Here is a 20,405-nt window from a genome sequence, read left to right as displayed (position 1 = left end):
CAACCAAATAATAGCTATTTAACAAGAAGAGACAGTTGAAAAGAGAAAGCGAATTAGAGAGAGATGGACCTTACCTACCAAACTTAAGAGACAATCGACTGATATCGGCTTTGATCGTTAATTATCAGGAGTTTCATTGGTTGGTCATTGTGGTTGTTAAAGAACGTTGCCATATCTCAGACCATATTAAATATTTATTTTAAAACATCAGTTTAAAGTTAATAATACATAGTTAATTAGAATTGATATCTTCCAATGATTAAGAGACGAACTTAAAACACTGACTCAAAAAAAGTAAATAATGATTATAAGAAATTAGTTTATATTTGATTCTGAAAATTGGATGCAATTTTTATTTCAAAATAAAATAAGATAAGAGACAACCGGCAACATGTTGCCTACTAAAGGCAAACCGAGGTTAGGGTCCTTCTTGTTAAATAGCTCTTCTTTGGCACAACTATGAAAATTGTATCCATAGAGCTGTAAAGTAGCTTGTTTCACTATACTTTAGGTAAAACAGTTACAAAAATTGTATTTTATAGTTTTATGGTTGACAGATTAGACAGTTATGACACTGTTACGTGTTCAGTATTGCAAATTAAATTTTTTATATTGTGTCTGTCTCTAGGGCGTTACAACTGCTAGTAGCTAGACGAGTGTGAAACACTAGGGACGGGGGTGTGTAATATTGCCCCAGGTTGAGTATTTATGGAAGGTGCATATTTTTTGCACCTGTCAAATAAGCTGACAACGCTGACGTAACAATCCATTTCTGAATGCACCGGGTGTATATTCATGGTGCAAACGAATACACCCTGTGTTTTCCATCCCTAATTGGAAGCTCCTTTTTCCACTCTCTCCATCGGTGTGGACTAATCGAATATCCTGCATATCTGTCACTATCTTATCGAACCAACTAAACTATAAAACCAACTAAACCGTTTCGATTCACAGTTTTTCGTTTGTGCAACATCACCGATGAGATGGAAATGTGGGTGGAGTCGCCATGTACTCTGACGAGTCGGAAAAGGCCGAAACCCAGCGATAGAGCCCGATTTCCTTTTGCCTGAGCTTGCTTGATGACATCTTTGGTTGGGTCCGGTCGGTAGGCAGTCGCGCTGAATACAGTTTGAAAGTGCGGCGTGCGGTTGTTTCGGTTTTGGTTCGGATTCTAACTTATCATCGCAAGTAGCGTTTTTTTCGGACGGAAAACGTGAATGAAAACTCAGAAAATTGGGACTGAATTTAAGGATTTCGGTACGATTTTGCTAAAAAAAATTCAACGACTGCCTTTTACAAGTCGGCTCAAACACGACCGCGTCCTTCGTACAAGACGAACGCTGACCCCGAAGAAGAAGCAAACGAAGTCTTCGAGATTGAGTTTTTGTGTACCTACGATACGTTGTGTTTTTCTGTATATACCTGGCCGAACCCAGTGGATGTAACACGTAACTGACTTAGAGTCTTCTAGACCATATAATTGGATTATAATATTTTTTTTTTGGTGACAGTGCGAAAGTTGTCTTTTTGGTGAACTAGTGATTTTTTTACTTCTAGTGATTCATGTTATTGGATATTGGATTTTCTTTGATCCAGTTTAGGAGTAAGTCCAGTGTAACATTTATTACTGGGTATTAAATTACCATCATCGTTATGCATAATACCGCAGCAATCCATCAAATTCTTCTATTTTAAGAAGCGTCGCTGCATTCTCTAATACGGGTCAAAATCGTGCACAACAAATGCCTTCAAACTTCAACCAAGTTGAATCTAAATCAATATGAGTTGAATGTTTTATACTTATACAGAGAAATCTAAACATCACATTGATTTACCAACTAGAACCATTAAAGGAACTGTACATCAAAGGTATACTTGGATATGCAGTTCACGGAAATTCAATGCCTTCAAATCGTTGATAGATCGCAACCGGCCACCGCGATTTCCCGATCTGGCACCTAACGACTTATTTACGGTAACTCGAAAATCAATCGCACTCTAGGGAGCGCAGCTGAGTAATACAAAAAGTGGTTCTTGCGGCCTTAATTGCCAAGTACAATTTCTAGTTTTTTTGAGGAGTGTTTTATCGTTAATCCATTCATATTTGTTTTAGTAATAGGATCTTATCAGTCATTTTGTTGCTATAATTTCAGGCGGAATATTTATTCCTGGATATCCTTATCAAAATAGATATTAGTATTGCAAATAGGTGATAACAAAACAGTGCAAACAGTTGTTGTCTAAAATGTTTCGATTAATTTAAACTTGTTTTTGATGAGTCAATAAGAAATATATGAAATAGCTGGAAATTATCTAAAATACCAAATCAAGCAAGAACATAAAAATTAAATAAAATCGATATGTGCATTAAATTTCCTGACTGAATTCAATTTTTAGTTTTGAGCGGCCATATTGGATTATCACGAATTCAGTGATAGTAGATGTCAAACTGACAGTTGTAGTAAAATTCCTGACCTCTAATTAGATAAGGAGGAAAGAGTATAAACTCAATTTTTAGTTTCGTGCCGTCATATGGGATTTTCTCGAATTCAGTGACAGTAAACCTCAAACTGACAGAGGTAATGGATTTCCTGACCCCCAATTATTCGTCAAAAAGTATAAATTCGATTTTTGACATTTTTGGCCCCGATTTTGGATTTACAAACAATTCAAGCTATCAAATCAGGTAGTCATATCATTGGCAGCCTTATCTGTCCAATCGACATATAATATAAAATAAAGCAGTTATTCAGATTTTAGTAAATATCTACATACAAATTTAATTTAAAAAAAATGGCATTGTGGGGGTCTACGATGGCCGAAATAATAACGAGATGAATTAATTTTAGTTGAATTTATTCATAATTATTGGCGTTTCAAGTTAAAATCGCAGCGCCAGTTGAACTAAAATCGGGCTACCCGTTCCTAACCTAACATTATAAATAATATGACACTGTCACTGTCAAAATCAAAGGGAGAAATGACAGCTGGAATGCCCGAAACTGTTTTCAAAACTGATCACCAGAGGGAGTATCTCTTAACCTTGAAACGTCAATAGAAATGCAAGAAAACATAAGTGTGGTTATCTTTCGCAGCCAATGACATTTTTCTGTCAGTCTGCAATTGACATGTCATTTACAAAGCACTGTTGCCATACCTCATAAGCAAACGATTACAATTATGCCATACCCTATACTTAGTACTATTTTTGAAAACTCCATTTTATTGGCTATATCCATCGACATATACTGTTAAAATTAGTAGTAATGGTTTGTAAACAATCAGTGAGTACTGGCTAAGAAATGCAGCTTGCATTAATGGTAGTTTCAAGTAAGTTTGACAGTTGACACCTGTCAAAATTAGCGTTGATAATTTACTGTACCTCTGTGAGTATTTTTGCAAAAATGGATTTTTAAATAGGTGCTTTGTATTAAATACTTCTCTATCAAACAACACAAAAAATGTAAATTTTCCAATTTTTGAACGGTTTAAAGAAAAGGCAGCTTCAACTTGCTGCTTTTTGCTTGACCAATCACAAACAACGAATAGTGCTGCAATTTATGCAAATATTGCATATTTGGTCTTACCACTGCATTGTGACAGCTGTCAAATTTTATATATTTTTGTGATTGGTCAAAAAAGCAGCTTTTTTACCAATTATAAACTAAACTATCCACTGTGTTGCATTTTACGCAAATTCTGTACATTTCTAATCTTTAAACAATTATATCCACTTACTCTAGTGAAAATGTATTTAAAGTGTATTAAACAGTCGAACAACACTAGTCTTAATTACATCCGATAACGGTACAATTTGAGGTAACTTTCCTCTAGCAAGTCCTATAAAAAGGTAGTAAAGTGGACAGTAAAAGTCCTGTTAAATGGGTAATTTAACCGAATATTTGACACTGAATTCAACATCTGTTAGTTCTATTAGTATTCGAAGTATTATTTAGACAAAAAGTTAATCTAAACTAACAATACTAGTTTATGTTTTACTTTGTAATTCTCAAAGTACTATAATCTGCTAGTACTATAATTGGCAGATTATTTTATATAAAAAAAACTAATTAGAAAGAAATATGCTAGATTCGAAAAATGTTTAATAGGTTATTGAAGTTTTTGGGAGATCAACAGTCAAGTAGATGAAAAACTTTTCCATTTGCCTCTTTTTAAGAGAATTTTTTTAATTTCTATGGCTCATCTTAAGAAAAACTTTTGATCAAAACTGATTTTAATTTGTTCAGTTTTGTATATTTCCAACTATGAATAATTAAATACAACTTATACGACTGATTAAAGAAATTTTAAATGCAAATCACAGTGATTTAATTTTTTTCACCCTTAGAGTACCTACTCTGAGTCCTTCAAACTCATTTTCTTTTTAATGTGTTTCACGTTGTGAACTGGCCTGTAATTCCTTCTTTTAGAATAATTGTTAAACTGTGCACGTTAGCGCTCGTTGATGATATTACGTTTTTAACTGATCTTTTACCCTTTTAGCGCAAAAACAAAAGGACGCCAGAAGAAAAGTAGGGAAACGGCAATAAAGGCCCAGTTCCCCGCGAAATTAAAAGGGTTTTGTTTGTACGAAAGTCGAGTTAACTAACTGCGTCGCTTTTTAGACCAGTCCGCTCCAGTTCCATTGTCAGTTTTAAACTTTGAGGGCCGCCATATTTTAAAATCGTAATTTTCCTGAAACATCTTTAAATCCACCACCCTTCTCTTAAGAGGGTTTAAAAGAATGGTTACTTTAGGCGACACAAAAGGTGTCGCAAGTTGCCCTTAAAACCGCACAATTTGTTTTGTCCCCCTCGCTTTCATTTTTCTCTCTGTGTGTAGTTCAGGCCAAGTTTTTATTGTCGCCATCCGACCATTGCCTGCTTTTCTACGGCTCCCCCAGGACCAAAAACCGATTGCGTTGAAAGTTTTCTCAAGTTCTTTCCCGAAATTGAACGGGCCCTTACTTTTCAGAAAATGTTTTGTCATTTGCTTTTGCCATCTAAGTGATCACTTTGTGTGTTGTCTTTTCCCAAAAAAAGTTTGGCCATCTGATACGAAAACGTTGTGTGTCGCCCGGTGAACCGAAATCTCGAGAATCGGATCTTGGAACGTATAGGAACCAGTTTTCAGAAGTAGCGCGCTTCACGTCTCGATAATGTAAAGATGGACGAAGAGAACAGGCTCGGAATTTACGTTGGAGTCGACATACGACTTTGTGGTTTTCTGAACCTTGGGTTATGGGACAACACCGTACGTTTTTATTCCCGGCAATTAAACCGTGAAGGTTCTACTACGAAAATTACGTAAAAATTAATTGTTTCATTATTTTTGTCCTAATCTCATTTGATTCCTACCAGTTATTTGACCAGCCGGTATTACGTATAAAAACATCCATGAAATTAGTTTTGAACCGTTCATGCTTATACTGTTACTATGTTTTATTAATACCCAAACTATTCAATAGTGGTAATCTTCGTTGATTCTGTCCACAATAGAATTTTTTTACCTGCTGCAAACATTTTAATTTACCTCTAAAATCCATAGGGTATTAAATTTAGAAAATCTGGTTTGAAAAAAGGTTTCTCATCTACTTGACCGTTCTTCTCCCAAAGATTTCTCATAACGGGGGTCTCCCCTAGTTTTTTTTTTTAATTATTCACTGTCAAGTATGAGAAAAACTGACCAATGAACAAAAAGAGAATTGTCTGGTAAGGAAAGACAAACAAAAACAAAATTTAGTTTTTTTCTTTAGTGCATTATTGCTGATTATGTATAGGTTGTTATTATTATTGTAATGTATGTGTCAAAACTTAAGGATTCACATGTCATTTGTAAAATGAGGAGGTTTGTTGGGGTGTGTTGTCGACTATTATTTGATTTTTGCGTTAAATAAAGCAATTTTTAAATAAAAAATAAGTTGTATTGCTTCAAAGTTACATCGTGGCCGCATTCGTTTTTACGCGTTTTTAACATCAAAATGACGTAATTTGACAGTTGGTCAAATAATTAAAACAAATGCGCCCCGTGTTGTTCTGGTTATGAACATGAATTGACAGACCAAAGTAGATTGACAGTCTTGACAAGTTTTTAACATATATATGTGCTCTGCACTGTTGCCAAATTTAAAACTTTGATAAACGCGGAAAGAGATGTTGCCATTGCACTCAACAATGGAATTTGTTTTGTGAGGTGTCAAATTTCAATAGTCGGTTATTATTTTGGACATTTTTGATCCCAAAACCAGTATGTCTATACAGATTAGTGTCTTCTGCAACTTATTCTGTCTTTATAAATTCTTTAAAATACTGTTTAAAAATCTAAAACATTCAAAATGAAAATGTGATTAATAATTTCCGTTTGTTAATTTATGGTTGGAGAGGGCCAGTTAACAGTGAGGTCATTTTAATACTTCAAGTGCATTGAGGGTTGCATATTCATGGTAATTCGGTGCAAATAAAAAGCACCAAACATACCTAGTTTGAATTTTTCAAAACTGGAAATTTTCGGTTTTTTGTTGCCATTTGTTGCCAAAATACAGAATGTTTTATGAAAAAAATGTTTTAATTTCTGAAACTCTCCGTCACTTGAAAAACAAATTATTCTTATGTCATCTTTCATGGGCAACGCTGTAGTAATGTAATGTTTTTTTTTTTTAAATAATTTTAATTTTAATTAACATTCTTTGTTAATAATCAGTAAACTACGAACGAGTATACCTACTCAGAGTGCTCTGGAATTTGTTGACAGTGACAAGAAGACAAGTGATGCTTGTCAATTGTGGTACATGGAAAAGTTTGCCGTGAATTTGTGTATTTCAGGCTGCCTAAAACTGGTGAATATCAAATTCTCCTGGTTTGGAGTAGAAAGGGTTTAATAGGGTCGACATGTTCGGCTTTTGCGTTAAATCCGCACAGTGGGTAGTTTGTGATTTGTGATCATAAATTATCAACAGTACTGTGGACTGTGAACCATTAGGACGGACGTAGTTGATTTCAACCTTACTGTACCTTTAGCTTTGACTAAGATACAGAGTGATGATTTAAACCAGAGGTTCCTAAAGTGGTCCAGGTGGACCCCCAAGGGTCCACGGGAGCCTCAAAGGGGTCTACGTTGGCGTGACAAAAAAATGGGGGTTCACAATTCGTAAGCGGAGGTCCACAAACATTTTTCTGCTTAACTGTTTACAATGTAATATGATAACCATAATAACAGTGTAATAATTACATTTATGAGTAAATACAACAAAAGAAAACATACATACTATTTTCCTTTTTATTTTAACACTCCGAATGGAAGGTTACATTATTTATAAATGGGATTCTATTGGTTTCTTGTGCTGTGAGTAGCAGTAAAAAAGTGAAGTTGGATGGAATCACTTTTTTCAATGATCTACTTTACTTTCTTAACATCCATTCACAGCACAATCAATTAATAATTAATTAACCAATTAATTTTCACTTTTTTTTTTTCGAAAACTGTTAATCGTTGTTGAATCTCAGCCGCAACACAAAATTCCATAGACCTAATCTTCAAATTTTTTTGTTGAGTTTTGAGAATATGGTATAAATGTACCTTCAGGAGGTCTACTACTAAGTGGTCTATGAGACAAAAAAGTTTGTGAACCTCTGATTTAAACTGTAAAAAGACTTTTGTGGGCATAAAGACCACAGTGGGTGTGTAATTTGTGATTGGTCAAAAAGACAGCTTTCAGCTTGCTGCTTTTTTTGACCAATCGCAAACGAGGAACAATGCTGTAATTTACGCAATTAGTACCTTGATAAAACTAAACATATTGTCGATTTTGACATTTGAAAAGCACAAAACGGTTAACTTTGTAATCTGATTAATTCCGAACAAACTAACCCCTAACTAAAACGACTTCAATATTTATTCGAAATTTGCAATTTTGATAAAATCCACACTGTCTGGTTTCTAATCGGGTTTCTGGTGTTTTGTCAGAGTGAGCGCACGTTGGCCGCCGCTTCCAGCTCATTGTTGCGTTTTAATCTATTTGTTTTGAATAATTCAGTTCCGAATCGCATCTGTCTAGTTTCCCATGTTTAATTTAATCGTTTGCCGACTGAAAAATACGAAAAAAAAAACGTACGAATCGCGCGACATTTCGAATCGGGCACGAATACGCGCCAACAGTTTGACAACAAAAAAAAAAAAATAGTCCAGTTAATTTACGCTTATCGACTTTACTGTGAACGAATTCGATTTATCGATGGTTATGCAGGCAAATTAGGTTACGACAGTTTTTTTTTTCGTTCTATTGCTACAAACTGAAATGTTTCAAAACTAAGGGAGAAGGAATCAGCGAGATTGTTATGAAACAACACGAGACGGAATAATTAATATTTCCGAGAAAACTACGCTAAAATAGCCAACATTAATTATTATTAGTCAAATGTAATTGGTGTCAATTAATAATTTTACGACAGAGTTGTATGTGAGATACGATTAACAACGTTAAAACGAGGATTGGTTACAATAATGCTGTTATTATGGGATATCCAGTTAATTACCTTAAATATTTTATTTGTATTTTATTACATTTCCTTTCAGGCTGAACCATAATAATTCAAAAGCTTTGTCATATTTATACGTATTTTTTGTAGAGTTATGAAATCAACTTACCCCATATCCTTGTGTAAGCAAAATTTATTTACTTGGAAATTCAGATATTTACAATAAAAAGCAATTGAATTTGCAATAAATAAATTGAATATAATAGAACTTTTTCTTTGTGAAAAACCACTGACTTAACGACCGATTTAATTAATTAGAACTTTTTACTGAATCCCTTCTTGCATAGTTTTGTTATTAATGTAGCAAATAGGTTCAAAAAATTTGTAAAACAACTCAAGTAAAGAGCAATAACAAAAACAAACGAGTAATTGTGATTTAAAGGAAGAAAACGTATTGTATTTCATAAAAAGTCAAAAAAATGAGAATAACTGACTTAAAGTTTTATTAAGATTACAGCCTTTTTGGCTACTCTGAACGGCCATTTTTTAAATTTACAAATACATTTTCAAACAAATTCCATCATCAAGAGTTTAATACAAATTACAAGTTATTAAAATCACCAGAAAACCTAGTAAAACTACATGAGAAATTATTTTAATCCTGGAAGATCAACAGTCAATTAGATGAGAAACCTTTTGATATTTTTTTTTATAATAATAATTAAACGAGCTGTGTTTGATAAAAAGTTACATTATTTTAGGTTGTAAGCGTACAAAACACACGAATATACGGGTAAACTATTGATTTCACTTGGATTAAGATCTTGATTAATCGAGGGCCCGCTAGAACGTGTCAGTTCAATTTAACTCTTGCAAATTAACTTCTGTGCGACCCGAGGACTGTTACTTTAACGATTCTGATGCGTGATGACCTCCTTACATTCACTGAATTTAAATTACCTTAAGAAGTCCCATGCTGGTATAATGTTTTATCTTCGGTCAGATTCCAACAACAACAAATAAAAATGAAATAAAAAGGGTGGGATATATTAAAATGTTCCGTACAAACGTCACTTTACCCCCACAATAGGTTACACAGATTCACTCAACACTGACAGCCATATCCTATACAAATATCTGCCCAGCTTTTAATAGTGTTTACCGTTCTTCTTCGGGTCGGGACCGATTTTTATTTGGGCCCTGTTTTTCTGACAGATTTTTGAGTGTTTGTTTGTTTGTTCCCCCCGTGGAATTTACCACGTTTGTAATATTTTATTTGCCTTTGGCAAGATAAATCATATTAGTGTTTTATAAGAACCATATTGAAGAAAAATTTGTTAAAACTGTAAAAAGTGTGTTTTTGAGTACACTTAAATTTGACGCCCTCTAACGGCAAAGCGTTAGAAAGCTCATTTTATTGGCGTTTAAAAATCTACCAACGATAGTGCAATTACGCGAGTTTTTGAGAATTAAACAAAAAGATACCCTAAAAAAATTGATCAACGTTGACGCCTTCTAGCGGGCAAACGGCTAACCAATCGATTTTTATACGTCAATGGAAAGCTCATTTCATTGGCTGTCCATCGACATATAAAAGGATATACAAAGTGCTACAAATACACGTGTGTTATTTACGGTTTAGTGACAGGATGCACCACAAACATTATGTGACTGGTTAAGGGCTAATTTGACTATAGAAAATTAGGAAAACACGGTCACGTGACTTACTAGATCTACCACGACGTAATGCTTGGAAATTTTTTGAAAAACTGTTTTTGCAAATGACACTTTTCGTAAGGGTCAAATTCGCCTGAAACACCGCCACTATCCTAATGGGTTTTGCGTTATGTTGGCCAATTAGTGCAAGCGAAAATCGACCTTAATGATGATTGCTACTACTCTAGTTTTGGCAATAATTGTGCTAGGTTTGTGCCAAATTTCAGGGCCGTATCTGCCCGATTTAAAAAAAAAATCGTTTAAAGATATTAGAGCGGTAACAGTCAAGGAAAAGATTTAGTTAGCTTTGGAGCCCTCTGACGGCCAAACGAAGCAACAAACAGGCGGCCATATTTTTTTGAAAGCCCATTTTATTTTCTATCCATTGACATATAAAGGTCTATACAAAGTGTTGGGTGTGACAATAAAGACAGTTTTGACTAAATTTGACAACTACTAATTTAACCTTCATTAATTCGGTTATTTTGACAGTTACAGGGTGGTTCAATGTATCAATTTAAAAAATGACTTTTTGAAATAAGTGGCCTAATACAAACTTTCTTTAATTTTGAACAGAGAATCAGGCAGAATTTTAAGAATAAAAAGTGTTCCATTTGAAAAACTAGACTTTCTGTCCTTTTTTAGAACTGATTTTTTGACCACACTGTATTATATATTTGGACGTTTTTCTGCACCCATTTCTACAACAAACTTTGTCTAACATGACAAAACACAAAAACCAAGAAGAAACCTTTCCTAATATGTATACATTAAAAATGTTTTGGAGACCGAAAATATCAAATTTCACATAAAATGGTAAATATCTCAGAAACGGATACAGATAGGTATATGCCATTAATACACCGCATATGTCTAGAATTTGACGTAGAATACAAAAATGAAAAAAATATACAGAGTATCCCATTCTGGTTAATTCGTTGCACGCATATTTTCTTATTTTTACTTTTTTCAATTAAAAAAGGATTTTTTAGACTCTCCAGTTATTCAGGAAGTTAGTGGGTATTGTTAGGTTAGGTTAGGTTAAGTATTAGGAATTACTGTGCATTACAAGAAATTAGTGGGCATTACTGGCATATTGGGAATTAGTGTACAAAATTTTACTCAGCAATTTACCCCTCGGTTTTACCATAAGAACTGAGAATAGTTTGAGGCTAAAAAAAGGGACCAAAATGACATATTATTTGTTACTAAACAAATTAAAAAACTATGCACTTTTTCAAAAAATAATCAAACTTTTGATACATTTGGAGATTATTGTGAAACAGTACATTGTCCTAACCTAAAATCTAATCTAAGTAACAACTAATTTAGTAGGAAAAAGTTAAAAACCAAAGAATTTACGTATAGGTACGGTAAGAATAGTCGAAGCTGTAGAAATCATTATTAGGATACAGTATTCAGGATGATTATGAAATTTTAAAATCAAAATACAACTAAAACCAGTATAAATAATTATAAGGACGTTTCGGGTTATACATTTGAACTTTCCAGTGTTAACAAGCAACAATACGAAATAGAAATTAGGTTTTGCTTTACTTAAAATCAGACAAAATAAACCGCGCCCAATTAATAGTTTTGTTCGTGTACGACTTTAAAAAAAATTGCTTGATTATCCTGTAGCGTTCAAGTTAAACGGCTTTAAAAAATTTTCGAGCTTTAATAAAATAGAAAGCGGCAGAAACAATTTGAAAAGCCGTATTCGAGGCGTCCATTGAAAACGACCGACGCCCTTCGCGTAGCGCCGAGAGCGACGCTCGGCATCGATTTAAACTTGAGGCCTTAAAGTATCTAGGTGACAAAAAGGCACAAAAAGCGAACTAGTCTACTAATGAGGCATTACTCCCCTCTTGAGGTTGTGGGGTCGCGTCGAGGTCTTTACCCCCAAAAAATTTTTTTCAGTTCGCTCTTTTTTAGCGCGCTTGAGGTGATCTCAAACAAAGACGAATTTCTGATTTTCGCTTTATGTAGTTTAGTTTTTCACCTAGTAAATTGCTCCGGGATTAATTAGGACATTTTTTTTATTTAAAAATACCCAACCGAGAAAAAAATACTAGTGTGATATGAATATTTTTATAGTTGCAAGCTTAGAAAAAAATATTTTTCTAATTTTGGCATATAAAGTGACACTTTTTAAAACTGATTAGAGTGACAAAACGTTTTACTTTATGTAACTAGTTATATAAAGTATCACTTTATGTAACTAGTTATGAAAAGTTCATTTCATCACTCCCTGTTTTTATGCATTTCCGTAGAAACATATGGGCGACATCCATCATAACATGTCGTTGTCACTGTTTATACAAGGTGCTATGCAAGTGAATATTTGTGTTAAATCACTTTAAAAGATGGTTTTTACAGCTTTTTGGTCAAAATTAGAAAAAATTATGTATGCAACACGTTTCGAAAATGTCTTATTGTGTAACTCATTCAAATTGTAGGACCTCGCTGCGCTCGCCCTACAAACATTCATTCGTTACACAAAATCGATCTTTTCGTAACTGGTTACATAAATAGCTATTTCACGACTGGATCATAAACAAAAAGTATTAACGTACTACAAAGCAAAAAGCAGCTTTCAGCCTTGCTGCTTTTTTTGACAAATGACGTACGCAAATGTGACAACTGTCAAAATTGTACCCATAGAGGTGTGAAAAATATTAATGTCTCTCTGTCTGCGGTCTAGTATAAGTTTATAGCTTTATGATGGTGTTTCGAAGAGGCATTGTGTAAATTATAAAGACAATTGTAGCTATAGAGCTGTAAACACAATCAATTACCGTCTTATAATATAAATATGTCCTGTATAGGTTCAAGAAATGGTGAAAAAACTGCAATTTTTATTGTCAACTGTTAAAATAACAGTATTTATTAAGCTTTTACATTCTTCAGTTGCTAGCTTTTGAAAGTAGCTTACCTTCATTATCACAAAATTTTTATGGCAAAATGTGTTTTTTTCAGCATTTCCATTGTTGAAAAACCTTAAGGAGGTATTAAAAACACAATAAGAAAAAATACAAATATACAAGATCTATTTAAGCATCGTTAGGGACTTTTTTAAAATTATTTCCTACTCTAGCAAACTTAGAAAAACTGCTCCATTGCTATGAGGAGTCAGATCACGTAACTGACAATATAAGGAAGTAAGATATGGTCACGTGACCATAAAATCTCAAAATGTTGAGTGAAAACTGAAAACTGTAGTTCAGATTTGTGTTCGGTCACTCCTCGCTAGACTAAGCAGACTTTAATTTGACAATTGTCACATGACACTTCTTTTTGTACAATTAGCGCAGTCACGTGACAACTGTCAGATTATCATCTGATTGGTGGAAAGTGGGAAAATAAGAGAAATATTCTGGAATGTTAGGTGTTTTATCTGGGAATCTCTCTGGGGATCTGGGAATTTTAAATTCTCCACAGGAGGTTTTTCAACATTGATTTAATTTATCTAGTTTGAAGACGTATAGAAAATCTTTACCACTCTTTGGTAAAAGAGTTTAGAAGTTTCTATGTAGTACATACAATAACAAAAATGCTGTATAGTGTAATAACTATGAAATGTTTGTTTTGCGGCAGGGATTTTATAAATAAAAATAATGGACTAAACAACGTGTTGGTACTGTTCACTGATGATTGGAATCTCTTTGAAAAAAATACCATAGCATCATCAGAAACTTTCACATTACCAGATCATCCCAACTATTTTCCCAGTGACAAAGACTTGGACATTTTGAAAGAAACACCTCGATCAAGCGAGGTCAGAACAAACTGTTTGCTTTCTTTACATTATATGAATCGGACCGGTTTGGTTAAGTCTGCACACGAAAGGCTCCATACCTAAATGGGTTTTTAAGGAACGTTTTCTCTGGCATCGAACACGCAACTTGTCGATTTTACTTGTAAATTGCGATCGCATTGGTAGTCTTAGAGCCGATAAACTATGTGGAGTATTTTGTTTGAAAAGTAATTATTGGATCGATCTCCTGCGGGCTGCTGCGCCAAGACAGGAAACTGATAAAATTGCAATGCAGCGATTGCGTAACCAGAACGTGAAAAACGCATATTAAATAGTCTGGCCTGGACAATCGGTCTTTATGATCGTCAAAAAATGGGGATAATTGTAATTGGCACACATGCAACGACGTATAAATCGTTGCAGGGAAAAAGTGCAATGCGACTGAACTGCCACCGTCCGGCGACGGAAATTTATAGGTTATTGTTTTCGTGCTGCTTTTTTTCCATTACTGGAATTTTCATTTTAATTTCTATGTCCGGCGTCGTTTTTTTATTTTTATTTCAACATTCTTACTCTCAAATCAAACCAATATTGTTTTGCAATAAATCATTTTTTATTGCAATATTGACTGATAACCATTATCTTCTACTTGTTAGTCAGTTTCTAGAGAAACTTATTGCTCACCTAAATAAGTATGAATAACAATAATGTTGTCAGCAAAATGAGTATTGGTGACCCATTACTTGGGATTTCAACCCTCCCCGCGCCCTAACCTTAATTGATTTCCCTTTTTGATGAATGGCTCCCCGGTATTTAAGGTGGCTGTCCTTAAGGTAGCTATTTAGGTCGCAAGTTTATCAATAAGGGCGATTGTGTTTGCGTACGAAGGGAAACAAACAACTCATCGTCATCCTTCATCGTTGTGCGTCAGGAATTGTGTTGCTAAATTTTAAGGGTGTTTCCGATAATATTTCTGTTATGCATTAGTTTTTCGTGGACAAGTTCTAGTAAGAAATAAATATTAATTAAATTAGTTTATGTTTCTACTAACTAAATGTTCTAAAATATGAGTTACAAGCATCAGTGTAACTAGTCGTCCAAGGTGTTGCAATCATAATTTTGATTTTTTTGAATTATTTAATACTCTTAAGCAGTTTCAATGTTCTCATACCTTCAAAAAAAATAAAGACATGTTGCACTGCAAAATAACTAAAAATACTGCTAGGTACAACAAAAATATAAAAAAAACAAATAAACAGTTATGAACGCAAGACTTTACTTGACCGATGGAACATCCCTTACTTGTCAATGATGACACTACCAATTCAAATATTTGCAATTTCTGATGCGTTTTGAGTAAAAAAATACATTTTCTGAAAGAAATACAGAGTGTGATAGTGTCGAGCGTCATTTCCTTAATATAACAAAGTGTAGTAAAACAGAAATAAAATAAATAGTGAAAAAATTAATTCACTTTTTTGTTCTTACTCGAGCTGGGGGTAGAGCAGCATCGTCTGGCTGTTGGTCACGAGGAATCTATACACGATTTTCCATAATTGGTCACGTGACTAACAATCGGCTGACGGAGAGAGCAACTAAAACTGTGTTCAGTTGTTCCTCGCTAGACCAAACAGATTGACAATTGACACTTCACAAGTATGTACAATTAGCGCAGTCACGTGATAACTGTCAGATTATTGTCTAATTGGTAAAAAGAGGAATAATCGAACTTAGTTAGCATCAAATTTTGCAATGCTGCCAAACTGACTACTTTCCTACTTTAGTACCAAATTTTTGAAATGTTGCCAGCCCGACGATGTAACTCCAATTCTTTAAATTTTTTTGAAAAGTTAAAAATTTTAAAATGCTTTTTTTGTACTAATTTTACCTACTTTAATGTCCTTTGGTATAAATATGCCCTTTGTTGTGCATTGGAACCTTCCTGGAGCAAAATAAAAAACTGCCAAAATAGCACTTATTGCAAAAATGGTATTTTTCCAATTTTTGAGTTATTGTAACTTTTTTTTTTGAACTCTTATAGATTTCACTAAAACGCCATTAGAAAAAGGATAAAAAAAACTACAAAATGAGCCAAAACTGGCCTCTCTGACTGTCCTTTCAAACTGTGTTTCTGGCAGTTCAAATTTTGAGGTCGTTTTTCTGCCTGTACCAAATTTTGTAGTGTTTTTCACGTTACTGGATAGGAAATTTAATGAGGATTCCAGAAATGTGCTTAAAACAGTCATTTTCTCACCCCAAGTGGGTTTTACAGGCGATTTTGTCCCTGACTGTCCTGTCAAACTGTGTTTCTGGCAGTTCAAAACTCTTAAACCATAGATATCCTAAGTAAAGCTGTGTAATTTAAAAAAATACTAGCATAGAAACAGTACAAAAAGTTTTATTTGTGAAATGGAAATTCTATTAAATATTTCTTTTTTGTTTAAAGTCTGCCATTAAAATTCTCGTTTCCTCTTTTCAGCTGAGAAAAACAAGTGGAACTTTTCACCAGCGTTGCTTGTTTACGAAACATACATTTCCGTAGGAAAAACAAGAGCAAATAGTAAAAAAAAAGAGAAATTTCTATGACACATAGGCAGCAGGTTCTCTTCGTTTGAAAATGCTTCTCCCAATTTCGCGGTGACTTGCCGCAAATTCGAGACAGGAGTGTTTTGACCCAGATCGTATTAATTAAAATTTTTATACGGTTTCTCCTAGCCCCGCTGCTGACGAGAGAGAATTTTAAGCCCCTTTTTTATGCGAATTCGTCGGACCGATATTAATCTCTCCGGGGTACAAAAATCCCAGACTATACATTTCCGAATTTGAATCGGAGCCTCTATTAATTGTTGCACTCTCCCAAACCCCCTTCAAATTAACAATCGTGTCACAACTGCTCATCAATCCTGAGCTAAATTACAGGTTGCATTTCTAATGAACGTGACAGCGGGTTATTAGTAAAGTTTCGTAAAAAAAATCTAACGCCATCCTCAGAGGCTTAAAGTAAGTAGTACATCCTTAAAAAAAGCTTAACAACAATCAAGATTTAAGATTAGAATCTTTTGTACTTATTTATTATCAGTTTCGGCTCGGCGAAAAGAAAAACTTTGAATACATTTGCATAAATTGGAACTTAAGCCGCTTTTGAACCTTGGCGCCTTACATCGACGGGAAATATAGTAATAATCGGAATACTAATTATACGCATTTCGTTTTGGGAAGAATATTTACCACAATGGCGTAGCAACGTCGACCAGAACGAAAGCGGGGCCCTCAAAGTTTTGCCCAGCCAAACTTTCGGAATTTCGTCGTGGAGTAATGAACGGTAAAATTGCTAACTCACATCACCTGCCGTGTTCGATCAAGTGGGAGAATTATACATTATACACGCAATCAAGTGTTATAACCCTTTAAAATTAATTGTTCATCTTAACCTTCATGGTTAATTCATATGTGCAGTATTTGCGTAAATGTCAGTACAGTGGGTAGTTTGGTCAAAAAAGCACAGATTAGACTCACTGTGTTGAGATTTATGTAAATGCTACACAAGTAGAAAAATGTCATAATGGCAAGTTGAAATCACATATCACTTATAATTCACTTATTAGATTAAAAAAAATGACTTCCTCAGGTTACCTCTGATTGATGATTTTCCAAATTTTGAAGACCCAAAAGTTTAAAATTCATTTTTTTTTAAAGTCACGTGACAGTTTTTAGGTTAGGTTAGGTGACAACGTAAATGTATATCCAAATATTTGACACTTGATTTGATCTTGTGCCGAAAGCTTAAAATTAATTTTCTAAGGTCAGGTGACTGTTTTTCCAAATTCTAACAAACAAAAATATTTTTTGTACGGTTGTCTAAAATTACAGGTTATATTTTGACGTTTAAACGAATCTTTTAACTGTCATAGTAACTAGGTTAGCACGTGTCAAATAAACACACCTCTTATTTAAAAAAACCAGTTGAAAACAGTGGTAAAACTGTAACCACTACGTCACGTGACTTGGTTAATTAAATTTTTGAGCTTGCAACACTGTAATGACCAGTTGACATTGTCAAAAACGGTCACGTGACCTTCAAAACGCAATTTAAACTTTGGAAAATTGATAAATACAATTTTGACAGTTGTAAAAAACTGTTTTAACACAGTTGTTTAAAACACGTTTAAAACACTGCAAATAAAACAGGTGGTGTTTAAATCAGTGTTTTAAAACTTATGTTTAAAACACTGTTTTTTTTTCAACTAATTAAAAGCTGATTATTATGTGCCTATATTTAATTTATTTAGTGTTTTCAATTCTTTGAGCCTGTGGTTTGCTGTATTGTAATTTTTAAATTAGAGTTTTTCTTGTTTTTTTTTAAATTTTTTTCAGTATGAAAAAACCAAAACTAAAAAAAAAAATCAATTTGAAACATACATTTTAATGCTACTTTTTTAAAAGGAATATTTATGCACTAGGCAGCTACCAGCTCTACAAAACTTTATTGAAAATATAGTTAACTACATAGGAACAGAGGTATAACACCTGTAAAGTGTAAACTGTAAAAAAATCTGAACTTAACATGTCACATGGGTAATAAGTTATAAAAGTTAAAAGTCAAGACCTGAAAAAAAAACATAAAAGCTAATCTTCAGCATTACTAGTAGTATACTATACTAGTAAGGTAGTGCCCACGTTCCCAAGCTAAAAACTATGAAAACTTTTACGTACATTATTTAACATTTTTATTTAGATGTTGAAACATGGTCAAGGTTGCCTGTATACTGTATTAGATAGCAAGATAAATATTGTTTTAAAACACTTTTTTGATTTTAAAACAATGTTTTATTTCACACGCAAGAAAAGACTGTTTTAAAACAAAAAACATGTTTTTTTGGTTAAAAAACAAGTTTTTTGTTTTTTTTAGAAAAAAACAATTTTCACCCAACCCTGCCGTTAAATGTGGTTGAAACTTTAAAAACTTGGTAAATTAAATTTACACTATCTTAGACAGTAAAAGCTGAAATTGTAAGAGATACATCACGTGACTTTGATTATGCAATTTTAGAGCTTGCAACACTGTAAAGTCCAGTTGACACCTGTCAAAAACAGTCACGTGACCTTAAAAATGTAGTTTAAATGTTGAAAAATTGGTACATTATTATAATAATTTGTAATGAATATTGTTTCAACTTAATAGCATGTAAAAAAGATTTTGCCATAACAATTACATGTGCGGTCAATTTTGTTATATTGATAATATTGTCTACTGCTTGGTCTATTACAATGCATTCCTTAAAATATCGCAAAATTTCCTTTATTTAAGCTTTATTTCGCTCAAAATTCCAATGAAAATATCGCAAAACATTTTGAAATGTGACTCTACATGCTTCAAAATTCTATGAAATGCCTTATAAATACCTCAAAATGCCTCGTAATACCTTGTAATGCCTTGTAATACCTCAAAATGCTGGTAATGTGCCTCATAATACCTCGAATTACCTCGAGTGTGTACACCAAAATACTTTGGCGATCTACCCCTCGGGTAGGACCTTACAGGGTGTCCAGCGTTAGTGAAACTTGAAATTGGTTGCACAAGTTGTTCTTCTACTTTAGCTGTCTCTAAACACCCTGTATAGTTCTATCAAGGGAGTTGACTGAAAATTATGCAACACATAATACACGTGACTTAAAATGACAGTTCAAAGCTACTGCCTTAATGGTAGTTGCCGTTATACACAATGTATAACGAATATACCTATATGGATAGTATGTGGTTGAAATGCAAAAAATGTCAAGACACTTGATTTGAAAGAATTTTGAAGTCAACTTTCTAGTTTGAAATGTTCAATCAAAACATAAAAAATGCCTTGTTGAACTAGTTTTCAAATCTGAATCATGTAAACTAAAAATAGGAAAATTGTCTAGTTGGTCAAAATATTAAGTCAATTTTCAGATCTCAGCATATAAATTTAATTAAATAATCAACTGTTTAAGTAAATTTTCTAGCTTTTAAATGTCAAATCCGTTGTGATTTCGGATCCAAACGAGTTATGATTCAAAGGTCACGTGACTTCCAATTTTTGTCAGCCAATTTCCAGATTTGTACCAGAAATTTGCCTAAACTGTCAACTTTTCAAATGTCAAAACATGAAAAATGCCTTGTTGATCAAGTTTTTCTCCAGTTTAAAACAAGAAAATGGTAAAATGGTCTGTTTGGTCAAATTATTAAGTCAGTTTCGAGATCTGAAATGTAAATCTGTCAACGTTTAAAGTCAATTTTTAACTTTCAAATGTCAAAAGACAAAAATTGTCTTGTGGATCAAGTTTTGAAGTCAATTCTTCATCTTGAAACAAAAAAATATGAAAATAGTTTAATTCATTTGTCAGATCTGAAATGTTAATTTGATTAAATTATATACTTTTCAAATTTCAACCAAAAATACAACTTTACAACGTTGCCAAGGGCATTAAAA

General features: G+C 33.4%; 1 protein-coding gene across 9 annotated transcripts in view; it reads left to right on the top strand.

Moving 5' to 3' along the window:
* The first annotated feature begins 971 nt into the window (after positions 1-971).
* Eph (Eph receptor tyrosine kinase) overlaps positions 972-20,405 on the top strand; it is a 149,857-nt gene continuing 130,423 nt past the window's right edge. For 4 of the 9 annotated variants that reach the window (XR_014177816.1, XR_014177813.1, XR_014177815.1 and 1 more), the window contains exon 1: positions 972-1,603. The gene's annotated coding sequence lies outside the window, so the exon portion shown is untranslated. The remainder of the gene's footprint in view (positions 1,604-20,405) is intronic. The other 5 variants (XR_014177817.1, XR_014177814.1, XM_081976725.1 and 2 more) reach the window with 3 other exon arrangements.

Source organism: Ips typographus, linkage group LG3, assembly GCF_016097725.1.
Source record: "Ips typographus isolate SLU linkage group LG3, UJ_Ityp_2.0, whole genome shotgun sequence".
NCBI lineage: Eukaryota > Metazoa > Arthropoda > Insecta > Coleoptera > Curculionidae > Ips > Ips typographus.
This window is presented reverse-complemented; position numbering and strand designations above follow the sequence as displayed.